This window comes from Halyomorpha halys, unplaced genomic scaffold (genome assembly GCF_000696795.3).
Source record: "Halyomorpha halys isolate HHAL.00 unplaced genomic scaffold, Hhal_1.1 Scaffold186.1, whole genome shotgun sequence".
Taxonomy (NCBI): Eukaryota; Metazoa; Arthropoda; class Insecta; order Hemiptera; family Pentatomidae; genus Halyomorpha; species Halyomorpha halys.
In genome coordinates, this window is record NW_027116002.1 from 85,671 (window position 1) to 94,960 (window position 9,290).

Consider the following 9,290-nt stretch of genomic DNA (forward strand, 5'->3'; position numbering starts at 1 on the left):
TAATAACATTTAAATAAAATGCCGTGCATACGACTCCCTCAAATCTTTATATGATTTACCAGCAGACCTTCATAAATAATTATACATTTAGACATAATAGTGCCTATGAATCCGGGCCCTCGTTCTACGTGTGGTATTTGGTACATCTATGTAGTTTTACAAATATAAAAAAACTATAAGGCTCATAGTGGAGTGAAATTAGATTTAGAAAAAAGTATTCTAATCAATAAAACGTTATTTCTTAACCATGAAGATTCTGAGGTATAGAGGCCGAAATGTCCAACGGGGATGTAGATGTTTAGGATAGGGGATGTAGAAACCTAGTGTTTTGTGAATGCTTTCTATATACAATTAATAAATATGATTTAATTTCTTGTTTGAGACTGGTTTGTTCATAAATAATAATAAAAAAAAATATCTGTGTAGTCTCAGCATGCTTATTCCCTTATAATTCCTACGTTTCGGCCATTCTCAAGGATATCTTTTTTATAATATTACAGCTAGCAATGTCATTAAAATGTTGCAGGTTATTCTGTCAAAATATATCTTAATCAATTAACCTATTTTATCCACTATATCCCTTATTCTAATTTTATTTAATTTCCACTTTCTATTACAATCTTATCAATAACTTTATTAATAATCACATTAATATATAAATATAATATGTTTATTCGCCGAAACTTAGGCATAGTAGGAGAATAAACATGTTAAGACTGTATGAATAGTATTTATTATAATTGGTAAATAATAATTAGGTTCAATTGACTAGAAGAGTTATACAATTATTAAATAAGTTGAAAAGAAACATATTTCCTTGATTACATATCATTTAAATGTAACATTGTCCCATCATCATATGTCACTGCAAATGCCCAACACAGCTGACAACTAAAAATAACTTTGATTTTAAAAATCCACAAATATTAGATACAATAAATTACATAGAAAACAGGAAAATAATAGAAACGATAAAAATAACAAAAACATAGAACATGCCATCAATTAAAACATATAATTTAAGAGATATAAAAAAAATATATAAAAAAAATTGAAATAAAAATACCAAACCATCGAGAAAACATTACTTATATAATAGTAATATTGTAATGATGAATAAGTACTCGTAAGAGTGTTTAAGTACAGAACTAAATAGAAAATTCTTCTTTGAAACAAATAGAGGTAGGAAATATGTCCATGGAGGTGATTCATCAGTTATCAATATTATCAGTGTAACCTTAGAAGATTGCTAACATAAATTAGCCCGAATAAATAATAATTTGAGAAAATGAGAATGTCTTGTTCAGAATTTTGTGAAATGAAACACAAAACATGTCCACTTTGGACCTATACGTTGTAGTATGGTATTTTGCTGAACGAAAAATGAAGAAAAAATAAAGGATGAAAATGGACCAATGCATATCCTAATTTTAAATTAATGTCATTACTTCTCATAAACTGGAATAAGCTTTTCCTTTTTTCGTTGTGATGAAAAAAAAAATTAAACGGCCATTCGTCAAATTAAGAGAAGGTTAAAAGAGTTCAACTAATAATAGGAGATAATCTTTTTCGGTCTGATCCTGCTGAAGGCCGTTACAATACTGGATGCCGGAAATATCAAAGGCTATTTCGGACTGAGATTCTGAATTTTTTTTTTAGATTTGTCTGGTTAGGAAGGTTAAAAGGAACAAGGAAGGATGGTGTATTTTCTTCATAACAATGTTTAAAGATAATAAGTGATAGTTATTTTATGTAGGTGTGTTTAAATGTTTTTTAACCAATTATGTTAATTTTAATTTTAATTTAAAAAAAAAATTATTTCGCTAACTTATAAAATCTTCTCCTTTATTTTCATCTAGATGTTTTTTACTGTAACAAAGCTAATTTCTGAGTCCTCATTTTTTTTACATAAAGAATTGTAATTTATAAACATTTATTGATAAAAGTATACAACAGTATAGTAAAATACTGTAAGTAAATGTGATAATTTTTGAGTCATAACACATGATAATATCTCACCAAGGAACCACTAATGGTAGAAGTTCGATCACTATTTTAAGTTCGAATGACCATCTACTATTCAGACACCTCGGAGGCGCGATTATAAGGGATAGTTTGTGATAAATGAAAGGTTAAGAACTAGTGGGTTTGTGTGAGTGACGATTTTTGGAATTAAAGGAGGTACATCTTTTTCGGGAGAAATCTGCAACAAATGGGATTTTGAAGCCTTTATAAATATGTTAATTTGTGACGTAATATGGAGCATCAGAGATTTTACGAAGGACTTAAAATTGTAAGCATTGGATACGGGAGGAATTCGATGGTTTTAGTGGTGCTAATAGCTCAATATCCTATAACTAACGAATCAATTCTAACCCGAATGAGAGAGTCGATTATCCTAAAAAGTCAATTCTCCCACCCTAGATCGGATTCCAACTGACTCAATTCCCCGGCTACAAAATCCCCCCTTACGTCACACATCTATGCATGGATGTTTAAAAATACAAATGAAAATATTTTTGCGATATTTTGCATGCCAGCTCAGGTAATGTTTGGTTATAACAATAAGTTTATGAGTATAAAAATGAGTAATAAAGTGCATTTAAGATTATAAGAATGATTTTAGGTTTTAAGGATTGGAAGAAATTTAATGGTTTTAGTGGAGCTTATATCTCATTATTGTACAGGTAACCAATCTATTCTAACCTGAGTGAGAGAGTTGATCCTCCCAAAAAGTCAGTCAATCCTCAGATCGGATTCGAACCGACGCCGCTGCAGTCATGAAACTGCTAAATTCCTTGGCTAGAAACTATCTTGTCACAAATCTATGCATGGATGCTTAAAAATACAAATGAAAATATTTTTGTGACATTTTGCATGCCAGCTCAGGATAGGTCCTGTTCAGATTATGTTTGATTATAAAAATAAGTTGATGAGTATGGTAATAATTATAGTGCACATAAATTTGAAGTTGTTATTACTTGTATTTTATCTATACCTAGCAGAGATTCTTAAGAGATAGATAACCTTTAAATGAATTTTTATCAAATTATTTTTTTTTAAATGATGTACCAAAGGTGTTTTTCCGAGGCAATGATACAAATTTGTAATTGTAAATGTTATAATTTCATTTAAAGGTCAAATCACTAAATCACTAGGAGTTAAAATATTCGAATTTTAAATTAAGCATGACAAACGACTTTCATTACTATCAATTTGTCGAATGAATTATATGTCATTCTTATAAAAACGAAAAAAAATTAATATAAAGTGGAAGATAAATTAGAAAAACCAGAAGCTAGGAAAATAAAATGCGATTGGACGGACTCCAGAGGACCTGATTCGTGGGAAGGGTCGGCAATTGGTTAACCCTTTGAGGCTCATGTTTTATATATAGTGATTGGTTTTCATGGAAAGAGGTGACGCGTTGGGAATGCCAACTTACTATGTATATTGTTCTGTCATAAGCCAAAATGTCGGATGGACTGAAGCCAAAACAGTTGTTCGTCGAAATTAGGGGAAACACCAATTAACTGTCCGATCAAGAATTATCACCACTAATATGTCATAGCTGTTCTTAGCTTTCTGGCTATATATGTATCCACCTGTTTTCGTAAGGAAAAGATTCAATATAAACTAAAAATAAAAGAACGTACGAAGAAAATATTAAATAGGCTTTGAATAACAAATGCCACTCGATAACGTTTTAATTTAAATGTAATAAATACAAACATTACTTACAATTTAATAGATACAGCTCTTCAAGGGCTGATGTGAAACAAACTTGTTTTATTTTTAAATTCAGTAACACAGTGATACTAGTTTAGTGCCTTTTACGTTAATGGCTAATGTGCCTACCTAGAAAGATGTTTGAATAAAAATTTCGTGGAAGTTAGAGTTAAATGGAAGCTAAATGAGGAACAAATTATATCTTTTACAAGCTTAGATTGTATTGATTAAGTACGATAAAAAAAATCTGCAGTTATTAATATTTACTCCAAAATATTTCTCATTGCACAATTTTAGCATTATTATTTAAGAAACTACAGCAGAAATATAAAAATATAACAGCTTACTAAAATTCACATTACGCTCTTATTTAATGCTAAATTGTTGTAGAATCAATATTTAAAATAATAAGAATGATTTTATGGAGTCAGTCATCCTGTCACTGAAAACTTCATGTACAGGTTAAATGAAATTTTGAAAAACTAACTTATTTATTGACTATGGTAATATAAAAAAAATTATCAGACAGTGCATGCTCCCGCCAGTTAGAGCTCTTGTAAAAACAGACCTATTATTTTTGTGTTTTTCTTGATTCTCCATAACCTTTAACGACTTAATGCCAATAATGAGATATAGAAATGCCAATGGAATTAATAAAATAAAGTGATGAGAGAAGTGGAAAATAAAATGTATAGATAGGTAATTGAATAAGTAGGTAAAATAACATAATTAAGGAAATCAAATTTTAGTTATATCAATATCAAAGTTATATAATGCAAAGAAATGTGAATATATCAGTTTATTAATAATTTAAAAATTAAAAATTAAAATTATGGAAAGAAAAATAAAATTGAGAGAAAGAAAATATACGTAAAAATTGAAATATGTAACCAAAATATTAGATATAGAGGCAAAAAATAAGTAAAGTTTAACAAAAGAAATGAATAAAAAAAAAAGAAAAAACAAATTTGAAAACAACAATAATGATATATGGTGAACATAACTAATAAAGTTGGTAAGGAAATTGAAAAAAGAATAGAAAAGAAGAGGGGGGGTGGGGGGTTAAATAAAGATAAAAATCTTGAAATCTTACCGCCAAGTGGCTTCTGCGCCGCGAAATCCTAATTAAAAAATACGTTAGAGAGATGACAAAGTGTTTCTTAAAAAACGTCACAAGTGAGTTACCACAGTTAATAATTTCACATAATCAAAATTAAAAATACTTTAGAGCAAGCTTTTTATTTTTTTGAAAAATCGGCATTTAATCCTTATCAAACTACTTCAATGGGGACAAGATCTGGCTGAGGTTGGAGATAATTTCATTTTACATTGATATGCGGAGTTTATACAAAACCAAAAAAAAAAAAATCGATTTTATCGAAAATAGTTACTGTAACATCAGAGGCATATACCCCCAATAAATATGTAATTTCAGTTTCATACGCCATTTCGTTTTTAAACTAAGCTGTTCACACATATCCACTGACCATTACAAATTGGCTATTAATTAATTTTGAGTGATTCAAAAATCATGTAATAGAAACAGAAATATTTTTTTCTCGTTCTTCAGAAATAGAAAAATCGATTGACCCATAATAACAATGAAAAAATGTATACTTTTTGAGCTACTAATTTTATCAGAATCTTCCCGAGAAAATCCTGAACATTTAGCAAAAAGCATCACAATCCGATGAAGTACGAACAAACAAATATTCATTTTTATATATTAGATGTTGATGTGAAAAGTAAAACAAAAAAATCAACAATATAAAAATAAATTAGTTAAAATTTATACAAAAACTAATTAATACATAGGTTTTAGAAAAGTGAGATTAATATTTTTAAATGTGCTAATCATATACTTTGTTTGTGAACCATTGTTATAAAATTGATTAAGTGGCAGAGGACTTTGAAGTTCTTTGATTAGAAATAGGCTGCCAGTTGATTAAACGGCATTCGGTAAGCACTTGTTTGTCTTCGTGTGAATGCTCAATCAATTACGTTCAGCTTTGATTGAGTCTATAAATAACTTTCTTCCATGCTAACTATATTACAGAATTTGGTAAAATTATTTATATATTGCATGTGTCGAATCGTCATAAAAATGTGGAATTGTCTCTCTGGAAATTTCACTGTCTGAGTTATATTATCTAAGTAGAAATTTTGAATACAGAAACATTGGGTGCTTTTATTATAATAATAAAAAAAAAAAAATGAGAACTATAAATGTATGTAATAAAAAATGGGATCTAGATAAAGGAAAAGCAAGCAGGAAGTTTAAAAGACAATGAATAGAAGGCATTCTCAAAGCCTGGCACATTTTTTAAGCGGAACATATAAAAGAGTTTTGGTGAAGAATTTTTTCTCGACAAAGACTGGATTATTCGCCAGTATTTCAGCGTGATCTTGGTATTTATCGCCCCTTTCTGTTTGTGCTTCTATATTTCGTTTGTCAGGATGTTTAACTGACTCCAAGGACTGTGGCATTTGTATAGGGAGTTAGTCCTCGTCGTGATATATTTAGAAAAGAACTTGGGATTCTGCTTTGTATGTTATGGACTACCTCGTTAGTTATGTTCCATCTTGAGATTATTCAGGGTGATATTGTCACTTCAAGACTGATGCAAAATATATTCAATAAACTAAATGGCGTGAAAGCTAACAAAGGTAAGAGAGCAATACAGATATTTAAATTTGCCGTTATTTTATCTTTATTGTATTCATAACTGTATGGATCATTCCCCCACATTTACACATCATTCCTCCAGAAAGTACCACAATGTTCGCTTGTGACAAAGGAATGTGGGTTAATGTCACATTCCATAATTAATATCTTTAATCAAAAGAAATATCTTAAATAAGCTATCAAACTATTCTTACATTCGACAGTTTTTAATATTTTGGTTTAAGAGTGAGAAAAACTAACCTTCTTTTTTATTATAAAACAAGTAGAATAAAATTAGAAACTGAAGAAACCAATGTCCGGATTTTAATCATTCGTTATCTAATTTTAAGTTTACATATTCCTCGCTAGGTTATCTTACATGCTAGTTGCAGGGTAAACTAATATTTTATAGTTTATAAAACCAGTTATAACCAGTCAGTCCATATAAATAGTTATTATGCCTAGTTTGCGAACAAGAATGCATTGGAAAGTATGCACCTTTCTCTTTAGCTGTAAATAGTTCAACGTGGTTGTGTTGGATATGAAAATTTAACTAATACCTAAAAAGTCTAATATTTCAGATCAGTATGGATAGCTGGAAAAGATACGGAAATTATTGGGAAAAAATGTATGCGCGGCTATAGTTTTGATAAACTCAATGAACTTAGTTTTATATACTCATTTTCCCAAGATTTACTTTTGAAAAATTTACGAAACTGGAATTATATTGGAAATAATATAAAATCAAGAGAGTTCAATTCCGTACATTACTTCCAATCATAGCTATTTGCATATTTAGAAATGTTTTATGTTTATTTCGATTATCTAATTTCAATTTGCTAACTTATAAATAATTCATGTTCCCATTATTATTTTATTTAACCATAAAAATATTTAATTTGATGATTCGAAATTCATTCTGTTAATAATAAGTTTATTTTGTTTAGATATTTAATCAATCATTCCTGTTCTTCAAATAGTCTTATTTTTCGATTTTTATTTTTCCTAAAACCCTCGTCTTTATAATTACTAAATATTTCATTCATGAAATGTATATAATTTATTTTTTTAGAATTTATTTGTCAGCATAAACCGTTTCTAATATTTATGATGAAAATTTAGGATATTTAATTAAACTAATTCTATATGAAACATAAATTTTTAAAAAAATCGTCAAAAGTCAACTTCGCAGATGCTGCTAGTATCGATTTTAAATCTTCAAACATGAATGAAAAATGTCTAAAAAAAATTGAAATGTAACCAAAAAGTAATATACAATATAACTTTGTGAAAAAAAAAAAACCAAACAGATTTAATATATAACGACTTACAAGATGCCGTCAAAACTTATTTTTATTAATCTGTCAATCGAAAAAAAAAATGTTCCACTCTAAAAATCTCTGAGGTTGGCTATCGATATGTAAATATCGTAATTTTATTTATTACGAAATAGAAAAAATAATCATTACAACAGGGCGATATTGACTTTCATTGAATGTATTTTAGGATAGCTTTGGGATACGTCTTCCTTTAAAGGTTGTAATTGTAGTGTAGCGAATAGCAGTACCCTTACGTGTGTCACGAAAATCTATAATCCTCTGATGGAGATTCTTGTAAGACAATCGTCGAGGAAACGAGAGCAAAAAGGAATCGACTTCATCCCGTCGAGGGCAAAGCCGCTGATGACCCAGATCGGGCGTAGAACAATGAAGCAGAGAAAAGAAAAGGGCTGTCGGAGCCGGGTTAATTACTAGTAAGGGTGTCTTGCAAGGACCGTTACCCATTGTCTCTGCAGCTCTTATCTTCCTCATACTATAGGAGCTAATATCTAGGCTAAGTGTTACTGCCGTCTCAGTCACGTGCCTCTAGCTATTAGTTTGTCTATGTACACATGTCTCCTATGCACTTATAAGTACAATCCGTTTAATTTATTTTCCGACAGGAAATTTAACAGCCCAGGAACTGAAAAAAAAATTAATGTAAATATCAATATTTATATTGAGATATGTAGATGTACTTGAATATTAATTTTATTATTTAATATTAGTATTATTAGATTTTATGAAATATTCTGTAGATGAGCTAGTGTAGCAAGACAATTAAACCACACCAACTACAAGAATCAAATTAAAATGTGACATTTTTTTAATTAATCGATTTAGATATGATTTTACAAATAAATAATTATATTAAGATAATTATGATTGGCCATGTATTACAGATCCATAGTACGTTTGTCGGGGTTTAAACATACTTATATAAAACTTATTTATTATTATAACTATTAAAGATGCTAAAAAGACATTTGCTTTAGAGATATAAAGTTTTGTGGATAATATTGAACCGAACATTACCACATAGTAATAATAATAAATTAAACGTTATAATAAATTTACAATGTTAAAATTTTCCTTGTATTTTAGTAGACAGTGTAATAATTTTTTCCCTGGAAGATACATTAATTTAAATAGATCTTGTTCTTGAATTTCTCAGTTTTAATGTTCTAAAGTAAGCTGAAAAATAATATAAAGAACTAGTCATATACACCACATTATTACACATTTCGTTATTCGTGTACCCCAGTTACGCATTATTTTTACTGGTGAAAGAAACGTGTGTCTTTTTTTATTTCTTCATATAATAAAAACAATTATTTCTTAAGAACTTATCTATTAAGACTACACTCCAAAAACAGTGTTAATTTTTTTAATAGTTGGATACATCCTGGACAAGGCTTATTTTTGAAATATAAAACTTAATACCCCATCCATTTCATCAATTGTCCGAATGAGTTTTTTTAAAAATATATTTAGCATGATTTACATTACTTTCAAAATTTAAATTCAAGATATAGGTATGCATATAAATATATATATATATATCGATTGTATAGATA